Raw genomic sequence first — 19,158 nt, 5'->3', positions numbered from 1 at the left:
AAGTTCATTGTGCTGGGTGCTCAAGGGTCCAGAAAGGCTCTGCCCCCCAGGAGAGGGAAGGCTGGCTGGGTGGAAGGGGCTGCTGCCCTCTCTTGTCATTCTTTACACTTCCTCTTTGGCATCTACCCAGTGAGGTGGTGGAGTCATCATCCCTCGAAGAGTTCAGAAAAAGACTTGGATGTGGCACTTGCTGCCATGATCTAGTTGAATAGTTAGAACATGGGTTGGACTTGATGATCTTATAGGTCTCTTCCAGCCTTGAATTTCTGTGATTATGTGATTCTGTGATCTCCTTCTGGCTTCAGGCAGACATTTCTGTCACATGGAGTTAAACTAAAATTCTCTAGTCCTTAAATGAAACCAATGCCTGATTTATGTAAGCAGTTTCTGCAAAAAGTTAGGCCTGCAGCCCTATAATTGGTAGGTATCATTTGCAGTATTGACAAGTGGTTGATTTGTTTTGTTCTTCTTTTCTTTCAGGCTGCTGAACAAAAAACCAAAGGTAAATTCATGTTTATTCTCTGTGAAATGTTTGATATTTTGATAAGCTTGTTTAAAAAATGTGCTTGTACTTTTTATTCATTGTGTCTGTTTAATGAGGGGAGTATATCTTACTAGGATTGTTATATTCCTAAAGTTTTGTTGGGATTCTCAGCATAAGCTGTGGCTTATCTTGCTGGGTGTATTCTATGGCAGCCTTTTGACAAGAATATATGGATTAATTTTCTGTGAACCATAACACAGCATGTGTCATCTCTTTTGTCAAGACAGATGCAGTTTTCCATTTAGTTGTTAGTAGTTATTTATCTGTTTCAAAGACAAGTAATTGCCCCTTTCCCCTTACACAATTCAACTCAATTTAATGTGTAAACTCAATTCATGGAGCTTAGAAGAAACTGTTTCCCCTGCTGCCACCACTGCCTGTTTTTCTTTCTGTGTGGCTTTTCTGCCTGGGAAGTGAGTGGAGCTGCTTTGCAGCAGGGTCAGGAAGCAGCAGAGGTAAGAAATGCCTTTCCCTTTGGGGGCACTGGGCTGCCAGCTTCCCTGGGAGAAAAGTTAATGAAGCTGTGCCTTTCAGAAAGGTGAGGAAGAGAGGCAAGGTAATGTCTTTCTTCTGCATCTGATGGCTTACAGAGCTTTTTGTGTCTCAGTTCTGAGGCAGCTCAAATGCATTGTCATTTCTTGGTGGGTAATTAAGTGACAACCAGGCAAGTGGAGCTTCCCAGAGTCCCAAAGAATGAGAATTAGGGAAGAGCCAAGCCTGACATAAGGGCTGGACTAAACAACTTATGTTTCTAACACTTATGATTTATTTATGTTTCAAACACTTATGATTTATACAGCAGAAATTAAATATTACTTTGATGAGATGAATTCAGAAAAATAAAGTAATAACTGCATGATGAAGATACTGTAACAGTAATTTATCAAAACCTTGTCCTTTTCTTTCTGAGTTTTTCTTATGTAGAAAGGGAGAGGTCAGAAAGTTTTAGTTTAAATTCTGTAGCATCTGCACTGTGAGATTTCATGTCATTTATAACACTGGATTTTACTTTCAGGAGAAGGGAGCAGAGGTATGTGAGTCCCACCAAAACTTAGATACATGAAAAACCTTGGAATTAAGATACATAGGAGCAATTTCTATCTAAATGGAATATTTCTGTTTTCACAGCATTGCTTGTTCTGTTCTCTGTATCAGCTCATTTCTGTGTGAAAAGGTTTCACTGTTCTATAATGGATTATAATGACTTTTTAAAATCACAATTCAGCGGCAGATGTTTCTGCTGTCAGGGTAACTAAATTCATTTTCACGTGGTAATGCAGTGGCTCTTCATTTCTGTTAGGAGTGAGACACAGAGCCTTCTGCTTTCCCTCTGTGGGATGTTACTATTTCTGTCTGTGTTGTGACAGCTTTGCTTTTAATTGCTTGAAACTGCCACGTTTAAGTTTCTAGTTAATAACCTCAGTTTTTCAGGTATGCTTGTGAGTTTGTTTCTTTCAAATTTAGGGACTGCATTTCTCCATCTGTTGGATTTTTTTGTTCATTATCCATGTATTTAAGAGTCTTCTATTGCCATAAAATATGGATCAGGGAGAAGACAGCAGTGCATCAGGATAGTTGTGTTAGAGATTAAGCAGCTTTGGCATTTATTGTTTCATCTGTGAGAGCAGTGATGCAGCTTTCTGTGGTTCAGCATCACTGGAAGGGGGGACCTGTCCTACAGAGAACCCAAACCTCCTGTTCATGCTCAGGGCAAGGACCAGGGGTTATTTACAGTCCTGTGAGTGACCCTTCTTTGAATTTCCTTTGTCTGGCAAATAACCTTGTTACTTTTCAGGTTGCTCTGTGGAAATGTTTTATTTCCTCTTTGTAGTGCAGTTCCTTACATTTATCTTTAGGAGGGATGTGCATGAGCTTAGGAGAGGTAGCAGGAATTTCTTGAAATAGATAAAATATTAATACAAAATTAATGAGAGGAGAAATCTGACTGAACTTTTTTCCTACAATATTCAGAGCTGACTGTAAACTTTATTGCAATGCTGCACCAAGTGCTTTATTTGGATACATTTTTGAGGATAAGTTACACATGCTACTAGAACTAAAAGGCAGCACAGGGATTATCATTGAATTTAGTTCATTTATTTCCTATCTGAGACACAGCAATTAAATTAGTTTTGATGACAGCATGGCACAGCAAAACTGAGTGAGTGGACTGCAGCAGGTAATGCATGCCAGTGAGCAGGATGTATTAAATCAGAGATTAAAGCTGGACATTTTGCAAAATGTAGATTTTGGTAGGTGAGATCTTTATAAATATTATTTAATGGAGCTCTTTGTGGTAACTTAAAAAAAATTTGCTTAATTTTATGTGTGTGTCACTGAGTTCTGCAAGTGGGTTGCCATGGCAGTGAGAGGTGCTTGCACTAGTTGGGTCCTAGTGGAGAAAAAGAAATCACACAAGTGCAGGTGGGATCTGGCAGGGTTTTTCAGTTTGTTTTCAGCTGGCTGGGGCAGGGTGTTTGTGCAGCCCCTGTTTGCTCTCAGCAGTGTTTGTGAGGAGAAGGCACTTGGCTGAAGTGGGTAGGAAGGGCCAGGTGGTGAGGCTTGAGAAGGAGGGAGGAGTTGGCTTCTTCTGTGCTAGAAACCTGTGACCAAGGTCTAATTGTTTTTAATTAATAGTTAGTTTTTCATGGATTTGTCTATCCCAGAGCTGTGGAGTTGCTGTGCTGGCCAGTAATGAACTCGTGTGGTTTGTTCATGTAGCTCGGAGTTGGTCTGGGCTGCTGCAGGTTCAGTCTCTGGTGAGGCCTCAGGAAAGAGAAGGGAAGAAAGAGGAAGGAGGTTTCCTGTGGGGGTGTGTTTGTGGTGTGTTGTCAGTTCAGCCTTGCTCTGAGGCCTCAGCCCCAGCTGAATGTTTCCATTTGTGATGTGGAGCACAAACCCTTCCAAAATAAACACACATTTCCACCCTTAGGGGAAAGGTATGTGCTGCTGCGGGAGCCCAGGCTAGCAGTGCTCCCTCACACAGCTCTTGCATCCACTGAAATAAATTCTTTTCTCTTTTTTAACAATGATCCAACCCTTTAAATCTTCTCTACAGCTCCTTCAGTTTCTATTTTTTTCCCTGCAGCGTTGTTTGCCTCAGTATTTTTGTGAGGCTGGATCTTTTATAAATACCCCGTTGGCAACAATTCTAGGGAATGTGAAAAGAAGAGAGATTGGAGAGCTGATAAAGACCTGAAATGTTTCTCAATTACTTGAAAACAAATGAAAGTAGTCTTCCTGTTCAGCTGGAGAGAAGCACTGCAGAATTAGATGAGGTGGGAAATGAGCAGGTTTTTATTGCAAATTCAAGTTGTTGTTCTTTTATGGTAATTTTTTTCAGAACAGGACTATTGAGCACAGGCTATTAGTGTTTATTTTACATGTATAAACTCTTGCCAGTTTATGTGCACTTGATCAAGAAACTTTGTGTATAAAGGCTTTTCTAATGAAAACATTCAGCTGTAATTGTGAGCTCTGTTCTGTGTGGTAAAGGGTCACTAGCATAGGAATGGCTTTTATTTAATAACCACAGGGGCTTTCAGGGAGCTGGGCTTGTCATAAAGACTGCCAGGGTGGGTTTTGCTGCCTGCTTTTCTTCTAGCCATCCTCCTGCAGGTTTAGTCAGCACAGGTGATCAGTTCCTGGCCTGCTCCACTCCCAACTCAACTGAATGCATTTGTTTAAAGCTGATACAAAATAGCTTAAGTGGTTTGTTACTCAAACATCCACCCTGGTAATTAAAAGGCAAAGTATCCATCCAACCCTCCAGCTTTATATGCAATAAAGGTAAGTGCTAAATCTGCAAACAGAGAAGTAAAAACGGTTAAGCCTATATACTGCAGTAAGTCTAACATAAAAAGTGTTTTGGTAAATATTTTTATTAGAATTGTTAGCTGGAAAATATTTTTATCCCTTGACTGTAAAGCAGAGCTGGTCAATCTGTGCCTTTGAACCTCCATGATCCCTGCAGGTCTGTCTGGCATGTTCGTGGCATGGGACCAGGCAGGGAGAGGTGGGCTTTCCAAGGGGAAAATGGGAATTTCAGCTCATGCTGGGGAGGGGTGGAGCAGGATTGCAGGAGCTGGAGTGGCTGCAGTGACCCTGGGGCTCAGCACTGGCTGTCCTCTGTCCCAGAGGGGCAGTGGCTCCTGAGCTGAGCATCATCCCCTTCCATCTGTGCTCTGTGAGGAGCTGTCCCCTCCCCCAGGCTGTCTGGGCTGTGTGCCTTGGGACTCCTCAGAGTGTGGTGATTTTAATATGCAGCTTGCAGAGTCAGGGAGCTTGTCTGCAGGCTGGGAGATTGCTCTGCCAACCTTTATGCTTTCATACATTTTATTTTGGGGGACTGAACAGAAATCATGTAACAGTGTGTGGTTGCTGGGTAAACCATTGTGGTGTCACAAATGTTGGCATACTTCCTTCAGGTTATCTGTTACCCCACAGGCAGAGCTGGATATTTTACCTGGAGGAACATGCTCTGCTCTATTAGAAAAGAGAGTTAAAAGGAAAAAAAGAATGGATGAAAAGATCTGAGATCCCACCCTCTGCTCTGGCATTTCTGTTGGGATGACAGGAGTTGCAGCATACCTGTTTCCAAAGCTGGGTTATTTTTATTTCCAAATCAGCCATGTAGATCATTGCATATTTGTAAATTGATTCTTTACTTACCCTGCTCAAATGGGCTGTTAGAATTTTCTCTGCCTGTGCTCATGTGTGTGTGAATCACCTTCCTGTAACCTCCATCCTGCTCATACAGAAATGAAGTTTGTGTATATTGATAATATGCTCTTTCTGGCTGTGGTAGATGTTACTGATGTTTAGTGGTAGTTCCATAGGAAAAAGGGAAAATGAAATTTTTTTAGAGAATCTCATCAGGATTTTAAGTAGAATTCTGACAGAGTGTAACACAATCAGTCTTTTTTCAAAAGAAAAGTCTTGAGTTTTTCTAGTTCGTGTCATATTATTGTAGGAACCAGCAGAGGCATTTTCCATAAGATTAGAAAATGTGTTCCAGCCTACAAATCAGGTATGATTTACAACAGATTTACAACCTCTGACTCATTTGAGTATTTATAGCTTGTGCTGGAATATCTGCCTCTGTCATCTTGTTAGTTAAGTGCTGTGTTTGTACTGAACTGCTGCACATTGTAGTGACAAAATGTGCCATAAATCATCATTGCAGAAGGAGGGGGAGCCCTGCAATAAGTTCTTCAATTAGATCTTAATATGCAGTCAGTTGATAACTTAATGATAACCTGTGGCCATACGTTAAGGCTTTGTAACACAGAAATGTTTTCTTTTTGATAAACGTTATCATGGGGGTGTTCTGCTGCTATAAGTATCTTTAAACAAACATGAATTTGTTCATAAAACCCACTGAGATATCACTTCTCTGATAGAGCAGTAATTACCATTTTACAGCCTGCACAGAACAGAGGATGGAGGTAATTTGTGAGTCCAGCTCTGGGTGAAGAGGAGTAGAAAATGCAAAAAGATTGAAGCAGAGAGGAGGAGTAATTTGCATAGTCAAGGAGACAAAGCAAGAAGGATGAGCTGGGAGAATTGGAGTTAAAATACTAAAGAAAAAACTTTGCTTTCCTACCTGCTTTTCTTTCAAGTGGAGTGACTGTGAGGTATTTAATAAGCTTTTTGCTCTCACAAGTGCAAGAAATATTATGAGTACCTTCAGCATTGCCTTTGTGAAAGATAAAAGGTAAACAGTAAATGTATAAATAATCTGTGGTAAACATTATTTGGGTTTGTAGCTCTTTCTGTGTGTGTCTTGCTGTTTGCAAGTCAAAGGTGCCCAAAGAGAGATTTGCATTGATAATTTTTGCAGGGTTTGTCAGGGCTGGACAGCCTGAGCCCTGCAAGCAAGCACTGACACTTCTGAAGGTTTAAATCTTCTGTAGCTCCTGGGAAGCTACAGATTCTCCAGCTTTCAAAGAAATGCTCTTTTCAGACAGCAGAGCAATTAGTACAGGCTTTTGGGAAGAAACATTTATCTCTTAAAGGAAAACAAACAAACACATAACTCTGGGGTTATTTGAAAATAAAAGAAGTAACCATGAAATATATTCTTCCTAATGTACTCCAAGCTTGAGCTGGATTTACAGAACAGCTGCCCCTCAGAGGTGCTTTGATGTCCTTGCCTGGAGTTGCTGCTGCTTTGCTCCAGTGAAGCACCTCCAGTCCTGGTGGTGCCTGGAGAGGCTCCTGCAACAGAGGCTGGACAGAGCTAAAGGAATAAAAGAGGGATTTATTTGTCACTGTGATATTTTCTGTAAAATCCTTTTGCCAGCACTTCTTCTCCTAGGAAGCTGAGAAGCCTCAGAAAAGAATGAAAACAATAATTATCTGATTGCTTGGGAATGTGGTCTGGAGATCTTTTACCAGCAGGTGCATCTTCCATGTGAATTGTTTTTAATAAATGACCAGTCACCATCAGCTATGTTGGACTCTGAGGAGTCAGTCACGAGTTTTTATTATCATTTTTATTTAGCTTTCTGATGTATCCTTTCTCTTTCTTTATTGTAGTTTTAGTATAGTATTTCTTTAAATAGAATATAATAATAAATCAGCATTCTGAGAACATGGAATCAAATTCTCATCTCTCACCTCGTCCTGAGAACCTCACAGCACCACATTTATTAAAAAGCCTTCAGAGGATACACCTGGGGCAGTACAAGAGCCCAGTCTGGGCTTACACCCAAGATAGACCTTGAGTCATGAGTTTTCACACTTTTATAGGTTTTGGTCCATTTTGGTATTGGGATTAATTGTCCAATTACAGCTCCAGCTTATGCAGTCCCATCCTCCCAAACAGCTCTCTTCAATTTATTGTTGTTTACACTTTCTGTCCTGAAACAGCCCAAAAGCCCCAATAGTCTTCTCAGACTGGAAAAGGATTGTTTTGTCTGACTGAACTGTGCAGAGAACCTGCCAACACTTTATATGAAGTTCAGAGTCACACACTAAGGCACTACAGAACCTGAAAAATGTGAAAGGTAAAACTTAAGGCATCACTGATCAGTGCTTGCCTTGTGAGCTTTGCAGATTCCTCATCTAGGAATGGAAAAGCAGGTAAGGGCTCAAGCAGGTACTCCTAGTGCTCCTCAGGTAGTTTTTATTCTCCTTAGAGATGGTCTGTTGTAGTTTGCTGTTCTGCAGATTTTGGCATGTGCTCATAATATAAATACAGGCAGAATATTGCTTTTTCTGTTTCCTCAGTTAGGAATGATATGGGTTTATCAGGTTGAAGATGGCAAGAGCCTGACCTGTAAATAGTTAGTTCTAGAATTAGATAAAAAATGGGAATTTCCCAACACTAGACACAATTGGTTAAAAGCACTTTTCAAATGCTCTAGGTTGTAAGGGTTGATACCCTGTGCATCATCAGATTTCTTATTTACATGATCCATTGTCAGATGCACTTCTAGCCTAGGACATTTTCTCTCCAAGAATACCCTTAGAAGAGAGAGCAGGCACAGACTGGGTAACACAGCTAGGCTTTTCTAGTCTAGACTAATTGTCAGTGGGAAATGCTCTCAGATAAATCCCAGTTTGCTTTCCCAGCAGCAAAACTGCCAACGCAGTTGTGGACAACTGGGTATTTAATGGATAAATTTTAACCCAGCTGCACAGTGCTCATGGTGTTGGTTATGCTCAAACTGCACGCTGGGTTATGGGCATTTATCTGCCCACAGTGGGTGCTTTGCTCCCTGCTGCTGTTCCCCAGTGCAGTGTGTGGAGGCTGTGGGCTGTGAAATAGCCAAACTGCTGCTCTTTTGGCATTGCAGCAGCTCAGGCGCTGGCAAATGCTCTATTCTTCTGTCAGTCTGCTTGTAAAATAACTGTTTTCCAATTATAAATAGAATGTTGTCTGATATTTGCCCTCCATCAGAGCATGTATGCCCCAGTATTTCCTTTGTAGATGCCACTTTTGTAACTACTGACAGCAACAAACACCCATCCCACATCTCCTCCCCACCCTGCAGAGATTTGTTTCCTTGGAAGTGATTTTATAGCAAAAATATAAGTGCACTGTTCATCAGTGTGTTTCTTTCTCTCTTTACTTTCTGAACTGAAGTCTGCTGTTCACTTTATTGTTCTTTTAGAGAAATATGTCCATGAAGGCAGTTTCTTCTCTGTCTTGAGGCCTGGCTCACACAGGTTTTCATGGAGAAGGCAGCTAACAGTTTCCCATAAAAAAATGACCTATCAGCTTTGATTTATCTGCAGTGTGCTGACCACTTTCCATTATTAGATTATCATCTTGCTACCTGGAGGAGGCTTGTAAGGCATATAAATATAATGTTGATAAGATCTGCAGACTGTGAGCTGGAGGAGAGGTTCATCAGGAAATGCATTAGCTCTCTTTGGTAATGATTGTTTTGAGATACATGCTGGGTTTCTAAGCAAAGGGAAGGATGAAATCCACTTTGAACTGTAACACTAGTAGGTGCTCCTGGAATAGTCACTGTACAAATGCTGCAGAGGGTTATCTTGGGAAAAGGAAGGGAATGAAAACGTGTTTTTGATTCTTTTACACTGTGTGTGAAGTGTTTGGCCTGAGGGACCTTTGTTCTCTTGTTGACTGTCTGGTGTTGACATTCCTCTACTCTGAGAGCCCTTGGCTTCCCTGTGTTTTGCTAGATTATTTTAATGTTTTTCCTGAGTTGTTAAAGGTGGTAGCCCATACTTTACAAATCCTACAGGACTATTTAAAATCTCTCTTCAACCAGCTCACACTCTGGTAAATGCTCCAAAGCTTTTGCTCAGGTGTGCATGGTGCAGCTGATCCTTCAGGTTATTCCTGAACTGGTTCAGGCAGTGCAGAGTGCATCAGCATCCAGAGAGGAGGTGATTTTCCCTGCAGGCATCCTGCCCCTGTGGGGTGCCAGCAGTGGCTCATGCTCAGCTTCTTGTGGGACCTGCACTGGATCCTGCCCTGGGCGTGGCAGCCACTGTTATTGTCACCTGCCCCATGGGAACAGCTGAACTTGGTGTGACTCAGGCTCCTGGTGACCTTGCCCATGTTAACAGAAGTTATTCTGTGTTTTAGCATAGTCTCCTAAAGACCTGTCCTGTTACCAGGATGCTCTTACAATTTCAGGCAGAATTTCTGAATTGGCTACTGTTGCTATCTTTTTTTTCATAAACCAGATTTTTTTCACCTTTAGGAGGCCAGACAGGTCTCATGGACTTCTGTTTTGAAGCACATCAGTTACTAATTGTGAGAATTGATGATTCTTCAACTCTGTTAAAAATTCAAATGCCACCTTGAGGTCTTATTATCAAAGCACTAGATATATCCCTTTAGATGAGCAAAAAGGGATGGTGTTAACCCTCTCCCCTCTCTCAGACAGGCCCAACAGATGTTCTTGAAAGATATTTTGATTATTCTTGGAAAGGCATCTTCATATTCAGCCTGTCTTTGCTATAACTTACGCCCCTTCTTTGTTAGAACCCCTTCTCCTGCTTGGCCCAGGAGAGCTGATCTTCCCCTCTACTGCAGAGACCTTTTTGTGTCTCCTGTTTTTTACTGAACAGCCCAGCCAGTTTTCCCTGGTGCTACCATTTTCAGGCTGTTTTTCAAACTATAATAATTTATGTTTTTCTTCTTTGGAAGTCCTTCCAGTTAGTGGAGAATTATTTTTTTTAAATGCAGTATCTGTATATTGTGGTTTAACCTCAGGCAGGAGCTGGGGCTCACTCCCCCCTGGCAGGATGTGGAGAGAATTGGAGGAGTAAAAGTGAGAAAACTCGTGGGTTGAGATGAAAACAGTTTAATAAGTAGAGCAAAAGTCACACACACAAGCAAAGCAAAGCAGGGAGTTGATTCCCCTCTCCCATGGCAAGCAGGTGCTCAGCCATCCCTGAGGGAAGACAAACACCACCACCCCAAACATCCTCATCTTCCTCCTTCTCCCCCAGCTCTGTGTGGTCACCATGGCACCATCTGGTGTGCAGTATTCCCTTGGCTCAGCTGGGGTCAGCTGTCCTCTGCCTGTGTCCCCTCCCAGCTCCTGGTGTCCCCCCAGCCTCCTGGCAGGCCTTGGCTCTCTGTGAGCACCACTCAGCAGTAACAAAAACACCAAACCACAGCCCCACACCAGCTCCTGTAAGAAAATGAACTCTGTCCCAGCCAAAACCAGCACACTCTCATTGGAGAGTTATTAAGATGCCCCTGAGTTGATCTGTGGACAGCAACCTGCTGCTGTTCACAGGTAAAACCTAAGGCTGATTTATTTTCTGTGCTTTTCAGGCTCACCCCATTGCACAGCTCTGTAATCCAGGCTGTTCAGGGCAGTGCTAATCCATCTCTTTCACTTTTCTGTCCCTAAACTCATGAAAAACTCTTAAGTTTCAAATACCTTATCCCATAAAAACCTCAATTTGATAATGTGCAGTTTCTTTTTCAATCCCCATTTCTCCTGTTTATTCACTACCCATTTTCTCCCTGCTGTATACATTTAAATCTATTCCTTGCTAGAATTTCCCACTGCAGTTGTTTAGGCTTGATTGACAAACCATGAGCACACTTCCTGCAGGTGCTGGGGGTGTCAGGCTGTCCTGTCCTGCACTGGCAGTTCTGTCCTGCTGTGAGAACACCTAGAATTTCCTTTCAAAACAGGAGAAAGGCTTCAGAGTGGACCAGGATGAAAATGTGTTCAGTGCCACCTTTCTGACACAGGCTCCATTGTAGTTCATATCTTGCTACAGCTTCTATATCTTCCTGCCAGTTTCCAAGAGCAATAATTTAATTTTTTTTTTCTTTGTCCAGTGATCACTCTGGGAAATCAGGTGAAAGATTGTCTTCAGCCTCCTCAGTTGTTCAGCTATTCCTTCCCAGAAAAATCTGTGGAAGACTTTGTGATTTGCTGCCTTATTATAGCTACTAAGACTTTAAAAAATATATATATAATTCTAACTTAAAATCTGTGGCTGATAACTTAAAAGCGTAGTAACACTGAACACTTAAATCCATAATCACATTTTACTGATACCTGGAATGGAGGTGGGATGTTGAAGCTCATCCTGCTCCACCCCAAGGAGTTGTCACAGCCTTAACTCACATTTGCTGGAGATTCAGGGGATGTTTTAATCCTTATTTACCATTTTTATTCTTTTAGTGGCAGTGCTGCCTTTCCTCTGGGTGTTGGGCTGACGTCATTGTCACCCTGTGGCCAGTGGCAGATGTGACAGCTCCGTGTGCTCCCTCTGCTGTCACCAGCTGCATTCTCAGCACAGGCACAGCTTCTTCCTGAAACCCCAATAATGGATAAAACTGGATCACTTGGTTCATAATTCTGAGTGATTTTTGTTAAATAGCCCCTGGTTTTGCCCAAAGTGTCTTGGTGTGTCATGAGTTCAAGTCAGGGTGGTGGGACAGCACAAACACCATCAGCTGCAATTTTCACTTTTTATTTACATGAGAAATTGGGAGCATGATAGATTTGCCTCTCAGCTGTCTGTCCTCCAAAGTGCAAAATTCTACCTTAAAAAACAAACTTAATAATGCATTGTTGGATACATCTGCAAAGCCATTAAAGGGCTGGTTTTTTGTACCCTGCCTAGGCAGACATGGTGTTTTCCTCTTTGTTTGCAATTGGCTTTACTGCAAGACATTTTAATTTCTTTCTGCAAAAAGCAGGAATGAAACCCTTTGGAAACTGGACACACTCATTGGAAGTGTGGAGTTTACCCAAAGTGTGAGTGGGGAGGAAGAATCTTAGGATACCACTCACTAAACCAAGATGTATTTCTTCTTAAAGTGCTGGTGTTACTTCTTTTAGCTAAGTCTAAGCCCATTTCTATGAAATAACTGTGTGTAATGCATGTGGAGTAATTAGGTATTCCTTCCTAGTGAGGGGAAGACATGTGTCTAAAATAAACTGAGCAGAATTTTTGAATTAAAATGAAGTAATAATATTAAGTTATTATTAGTAATCTTTATTAAAACATCTTTAATTTCTTTTAACATTCATGTAATAGAATCTGATTTACTGGGAGTGGCATTTAATTAATTTAATTCAATTTAGAGAGTTAACTCTATTACATATTAGTACAGAAAATTACCTCTGAACAGTCATTTCTCACTGGTGACATGCAATAAGTTAATTTAGCTCAGAGTTGGTTTGGGTGCATTGTGAGTTCTTGGTGAAAGTTGCTATGGTGACACAGGGCTGTCACTGGGACAACAGCCCTGCTGGAAACATGGGGTGCATCCTGTGGCCTTGTTCTCCTGCTCCACGTGGTGCTGGGATCTCAGAAGAGTTTCCCTGGGCTCTGCTCCCTGAGGGACTGGGCTGTCCTGTTACAAGGGTTGCAGGTGAAGAGAGGAGACGAGAATGTTGACTTTATGTTCAGAAGGCTTGATTTATTATTTTATTATATATATTACATTATAATTATACTCAAAAGAAATAGAGAGAAAGTTGTCAGAAGCTAGGTAAGCTAAGAATAGAAAAGGAATAAATAACAAAGTTCTGTGTCCAGGCAGAAAGCAAGAACAGCTCTGCTGTGAGTGGTCAGTAAATACAAACATCCACCCGAGACCAATCCCAGATGCACCTGTTGCATTCCACAGCAGCAGGTAACCATTGTTTACATTTTGTTGCTGAGGCCACAGCTTCTCAGAAAGGGGAAAAATCCTAAAGAAAGGATTTTTCACAAAAGATGTCTGTGACACTGGCCTGCAGGATGTGCTCAGCAAATGAACTCACTTGGGGTTTCCTTTGATTCCACCTTACCTGCAGGGAAATGATTGCTGAGCCCCCATCAGCTTTTAGTCTGCTTTTCTTGAAGAAATTTTCCTGAGGAACCTGAGTAGGAGAAGGTGTGTAAACTTCTGGAAGTGCTTTCTTCGCATTCCTGAATAATTTAAATCCTGTTTTTCCTATGTAGCATTAATGCACAATGGTACTGGAAACGTAAAAAATCTGTGCAGCTTAAGTGAATTAATGAAGAGTTTGCTTCAGATTTGGTGTTGAATCAGAAATGAAGAGTTTGTTTCTGACTCTCCAGGTCTGACTGTCAGGTAGATGAGCTCAGAGTTCCAAACAAAAACCTTCCAGCATTGAGAAGCTCATTCAGAAGAACACTTGCATATGAAATGTCGTATTTAGGTTTAAAAGGAAGTATTGAAGAAACTGAAATATAATTTTAAAGTTCAGGGTATTTTCTTCTTCCCCCACTGCAACTCTGTATGCAGACTTAAACACTCATTTGTTTGTTTTATCTCTAGAGCATGACTTTAATTTCATTTGGTTTAGCTGAATAAGGGATCACTCTTCATTTTGGGCTTCAAGTTCTCAGCTGCTCTTTTCTGAAGGCAAGAATGACATTTTCACGTCTTTCAAATGCTAGGAACTGCATCCAAAGGAGGATGTAGAGACCCAAACAGGTTTTTATATTAGAAAGTCTGTGACATTTTATTATTAGACTCCCTAAAGTGATAATGATATCCCTATGGGTTCTGTATGTCAAAGACCTACTTGCTCAAAGCAACGATTTTCAAAATAATTTTATGAAACATAAATGAACACATCTTCAGTTATCCTAATAAGGACACAGATTTTAACAGGTAAGGCCAAAATATATTAGGTTTACCTTTCACTGACTTGGCTCCATGCACAATTTCTCAGGGTGATGCTACCTGAAACTTGGAATAAATCCACACTGCCCAGGAGTGGGGGAAGCTGCTCCATGCTGGACACTCTCTTGGCTCTGCTTCAGTTTTTCCTGCTGACTGATTTAAAATGATAGCTCAGATAACTCTACACTATCTTTAGAGCTGTAGTATAAACATATTAAGTCTTCTTTTGAGATAGAAAATGAACTGGAAGGTTATGCCAAAATTACAGAAGCCGGTTACTGGTTGCTCACAGAATTGTTGCTATTTTAGTGTCACACATAAAATATTCATTTGGTACCATAAATGCCCATGACAGGAGGGCTGAGGCTTGGTGTTTGCACAGCCTTGAGTCAGTGTGACAGGTGTGCCCAGTGCCATGGTTCCAGCAGCACAGGCAGTGTCAGGCAACATTACACTTCCCATGTGAGCAGCAGCCCTGTCATCTGCAGGCAGTCCCAACCTGCTTCCATGGGCATGTTTGAGAGGAATTAAATATCCCCCAAAACAGAAATAAAATACCTGGAGGAGCTGTATTTGTGGTTTCCAGGAGAAGAAAGTGCCTGTGTGTAGTGTTGGGATGTGTCTGGGCTGTTGGGTGTGTCCACCCTCTCCAGGCCTGGGGCTCCCTGGACACTGAATTTTGGGTACACAAAATCACACAGGCACACCTGGCAGCCCAGAGGTGTTCTGTCACTGATCTCTCTATCCACATTAGGATATTGATCCAGAAATACACACTGGTGATTGCAGGCATTCCAGAAAACACCCAGAGAGTCCTTACCTTCTTTCCAGCTCCAGTGTCCAAGTGGAAATAAAGGTGTTGTGCCTGCTGTAGCATGAATGTTTGGTATTCCCAGTTGTCCTGGGTGGGATGGCAGCACTGGCTGTGCCCTGGGACACCCTGAAACTCCAGGAGCACCCACCCAGCACGGACAGGCCATGGTACAGCACACATTCCAAGTGGGAATTGTGTCTGAGACTCTGTGCACTGTGTGCCAGTGCTGAGTGATCTCTGTAGAGCAACCCCAGCAGAAACAATGGGGATGTGAGGCGTGGGGTAACTTTACAATACCCAACCACATCTGTATGAAACTGGAAGCATTTTCACTCAGATTCACTCTTCAAGCCTCAGCTGAAGAGTGAGCTGTATGTGTAGATCCATCACTGTTCAAAGTGAAGGAAATTTCAGGCTCTTGTATCCAGTAAATCAGTGGATACTGAGGATATCCTCATTTTCAATTTCTTAGGAATGTATTATTTACTGGGAATTTGCATATTTAACTGTTTGTGTGTATAGTTTAACAATTTGATTTCTGCTGTAAAGAATATTTACTCCTCAGTCTGTGCCTGGAAGTGCTCTGTGGAAAGGAGGAAGAACACGTCAGGTGTGATGGCTGTGCCATTTGTGAATTTGTTTTTTAAAAATTCTTTTGCGTATGAAAACTGTGTAAAACAATGTGTAATGAGATTAAATGCACACAGTCAGTTTAAAATTGAAGGATTCACTTCCTGGGTCTGCCCAGACTTCTCATGTGACTCTGTATGAAGTTATTTAATCTGTTATTATATGCTTGAATTTTCCCACTGGCACTTGCAGTGATGATGGTGTTGGTTTTGTGTCATTTAACTTTAAGCTGTTTCCTGTCTTCTCTGACTCTTTTATTGTGTAGTTCCTGCTGGGGGTACCTTGCCTGGAGCAGCACTGAGGAGGGTTTGGATTCAAGGGGGAGCACATGCCCATGGCTGGCTCCTGACATCCTTTGCTGTGTTCCTGAATTGTTGGGATTGTGTTTGGGATTGTGTTTGGGATGCTCTCATGTCCTGTTGGTGGGATAGAACTTATATTTTTCCCTAGTGGGTCTTTATGCAATTAGTTGATGGAGTTCAGGTGTTCCTAAATACTCTGAGAAGAAATGCAAGATGTGAATTCTCTGTGAAGAGTGCTGAACAGTCTATAGGAAAGTGTTATAAAACCTGAAAATACTCTGCCAGCATTTCTAACCACTTGCTGAGAATCCTTCACTTAAATCTGAGCTGCCCTCTCACTTAAATTTTACAGTAGTAATTTCCTGCACCAGTTAATTCATCTCAGCAATGACTCTTATCTCCCTCCTGTCCTTTTCAGACAGTTGTTAATGCAGTTGTTTCTTGATGTTATTAATATGGGTGATTAAAAACTTCTAATAGCTTCATTATTTTCCTTTAGAATAGCCAAGTTCTCTGGAGGTGGGAGTTGGGTTTGCAGGAGTCTGAATTCCAAGTGTGATGATGTGTTAAAGGAAATGCTCCTGTGCTGAGGTGTCAGAGGCTTCAGGACAGAGAGCAGCTTTTAGTTAGGTGAATTCATTGATTTATTTATCTGTTGCTTTTCAGGGGTAGCATTTGGGCAGGTCTGTGTGCAGAGATGTCCATGATTAATGCTGGTACTGGAGAACTCTCGCTTGAAAGGAAACAGATGAATTGTTAATTCTTGAAAGTTACCATCTGTTCTCAGTTCACGTCCTGCAGGAATGCTGCTCTGTGAATTTAACTGTTTAACCACAGTCCTGGTTCCTTGCTTGGGCTGCTGAGTTTTTGCCTGGTGTGTACAGTCCAATTTGTGCTCATCAATTAGCTGATGGCAAACCCCATGTGTGTGCACTCAGAGCTTTCAATAAACATGAGAGAGTTTGGCTTGCAGTGGGAGAGCATCATATTTACTTTGGATTATCAATCTATTGTTGATGACAACCTATCAACCTAATTAGCTGTACCATTTTTAATGGCACAGCTAATTAATTGTGAATTTAAAATTAAAATTATAATCAGTGTTAACGTGGAGGAAAGCAGTGAGGCAAATATTAAAACTGTTAAAAGTATAAGTATTCTTCACAAGATTGCTGCATGTGACACCAACCTGAGTAATGTAGAATAGGATTGGAAAAAAACCTTAAAAATACATGTTGAGTCACCCAAAACAGGTTTTGTATCTTTCTGTCAAAAGATGTATTTGTCACCATCTCTGCTGACAGATCTGAAAGAAAAAATGTAGATGCTGTTCTAGAAAGGGAAGCAAAATCCTGTGTCTGAGCTCTGAAGTACTCAAGAATCTGTGTTTCTGTTAGGAATTTGTCCAGCTCTTAAGAAAAAAGTTCAATTTGTGAATAGAGTTGGGCTCTGACCCTTTGCTGCACAGAAGTTCTGCCTCAGGGTGGGCTGTGCTGGGCTTACACAGAGGATTCGCTGTGGTGGTGGATGGATAAAATGTCACTCAGAACTGATATAATTTCAAATTTACATGAATCAAGAACAAAATGGAGAGGATCTGCAAGCAGGGCTAGTGAAGAAAGGCCACATCTGAAACTTATTTAAAAACCAGCAGAAGCTGGGGAGAGTGCTGTGGAATATCAGCCTGAGGGAAAAAGGATTTCTTTGTCATGGCTGAGGGAAGTGGGAGAACTGAGTAAGATGGATTTGGAGCTCTGTTTTACATGCAGAGTGGTAGAAAATGTGCTCTAAAGGTTCTTGAGAGGTCATTTATTCCATCCTCTTGCCCTGAGACAAGATCACCGAACCTGTATCATGTCTGCAGATAATCCTTAATCATCCTTATTGTTGGAAATGTAAATCCAAATCTCCCTGACTGCCATTTAAACCCAGCTAGTCTTGTTTTATTCACTGTGGGGCAGAGCAAAATATTTCCTATTTTTTGTATTTTTAAAAATTTGTGTACCCAGTGTCTTGTACACTGACCTCTCCCTTACCTCTGCCTGCTGTGGTAGTTCCTTTTCCAGATTCCCAATTCCTTTGTGCCCTTTTCAGGTGGTCCAGCTCCATCTGGAAGAGCTGTGGGTACAGCCAGGGAAGGCTCCAGTAGATGGGTTACTGGTTGTTTATCCTATCCCACCAATTGGAATCTTTACAATCCCATTGGAAAATTCCAAATTGGAATTGTTACAATTTTTAAAATGATCTTTTCCTCCTTTTTGTTTTATGATCTGCTAAAACATTGCTTCTTTTTCTGCAGAAGTGCTGTGGGGTGAGTTGTTTGCTGTTCTGCATTCATTCCCCCTGCTCATGACGTGATTCTCCTTATTGAATTGTAGGAGTTTTGTCACATCTCTTCTCCAGTTCCTCACTGCTGAGCTCTGATCCTGTCACACAGTGATCTGACCACCCCCATCTTCCTTCTCCCATCTTGGTGTCATTTGCAGATTTAATAAGGATATTCTCTAGTCCATCATCCAGCTGTTAAGGAAATATTGAACAGCGTAGGCTTGGATCAAGTCCCTGTGGAATCTCTTCTGAAACATTTTCTGTTTTGACAGCAAGCCATTGATTCTCCCAGAGAACATTTCAACCAATTTCACATTTTGCTCACATTTCCCCACTTTGCTTATGACAATATCAAGTAAGAATGTCATTTCAGCAGCCATTACATAGTTAGGATATATAGAGTGAGCTTTGGCTGGTGGGACATGGGTGGGAAGTGTGAGCAAACAGACAGAACTTGTTTGAACTGAGGTGAATGAAAGAGTCTGAGGGGTGGGAGGAACAAAGGAGTGTCTGGGGTCAGCTGGGTTTGTGGATACATTGCTTTAGAGTCAAAGTGGAGGTGGGGAATGGAGTCCTCAATGCTTCTCTATTTCATAGCTTTGCATAAAGCCAGCTGTTAAGAACATAAGACCTTCTATTGTTGAGAAATTCCAATAACTCATTTAGAAGTTTTCCATGAATTTTGCACCTTTCTGTTAATTCTTACTCTGACTTTAATTGCCTGGCAAAAAAAAATTTAAAAAAAAACAAGTTCTGTGTAGAAAGTCCAAGTTGGTAGAAGTCAGAAGTCTGTCAGGAGAAATGGATTTTAGATGAGATTTTTGCACTGGGGTGGTGAAAGACTAAGGAAGGAAGGAAATGTTGTAAAGGACAAGAGAAGAAGGTGGAGAGGAAACCTCTGGAAGAGGAAGCAGAAGAAGCTGCACCATGATCAGCT

General features: G+C 41.5%; 1 long non-coding RNA gene across 1 annotated transcript in view; it reads left to right on the top strand.

Annotated features, from left to right (window-relative positions):
• The window catches only part of LOC134428759 (uncharacterized), a 45,897-nt gene that overhangs the window by 22,147 nt on the left and 4,592 nt on the right, over window positions 1–19,158 (top strand). The window contains exon 3 of the long non-coding RNA XR_010030453.1: window positions 481–502. This is a non-coding gene — a long non-coding RNA (uncharacterized LOC134428759). The remainder of the gene's footprint in view (window positions 1–480; window positions 503–19,158) is intronic.

The sequence above is a fragment of the Melospiza melodia genome, chromosome 24 (assembly GCF_035770615.1).
Source record: "Melospiza melodia melodia isolate bMelMel2 chromosome 24, bMelMel2.pri, whole genome shotgun sequence".
Classification (NCBI taxonomy): Eukaryota; Metazoa; Chordata; class Aves; order Passeriformes; family Passerellidae; genus Melospiza; species Melospiza melodia.
This window is presented reverse-complemented; position numbering and strand designations above follow the sequence as displayed.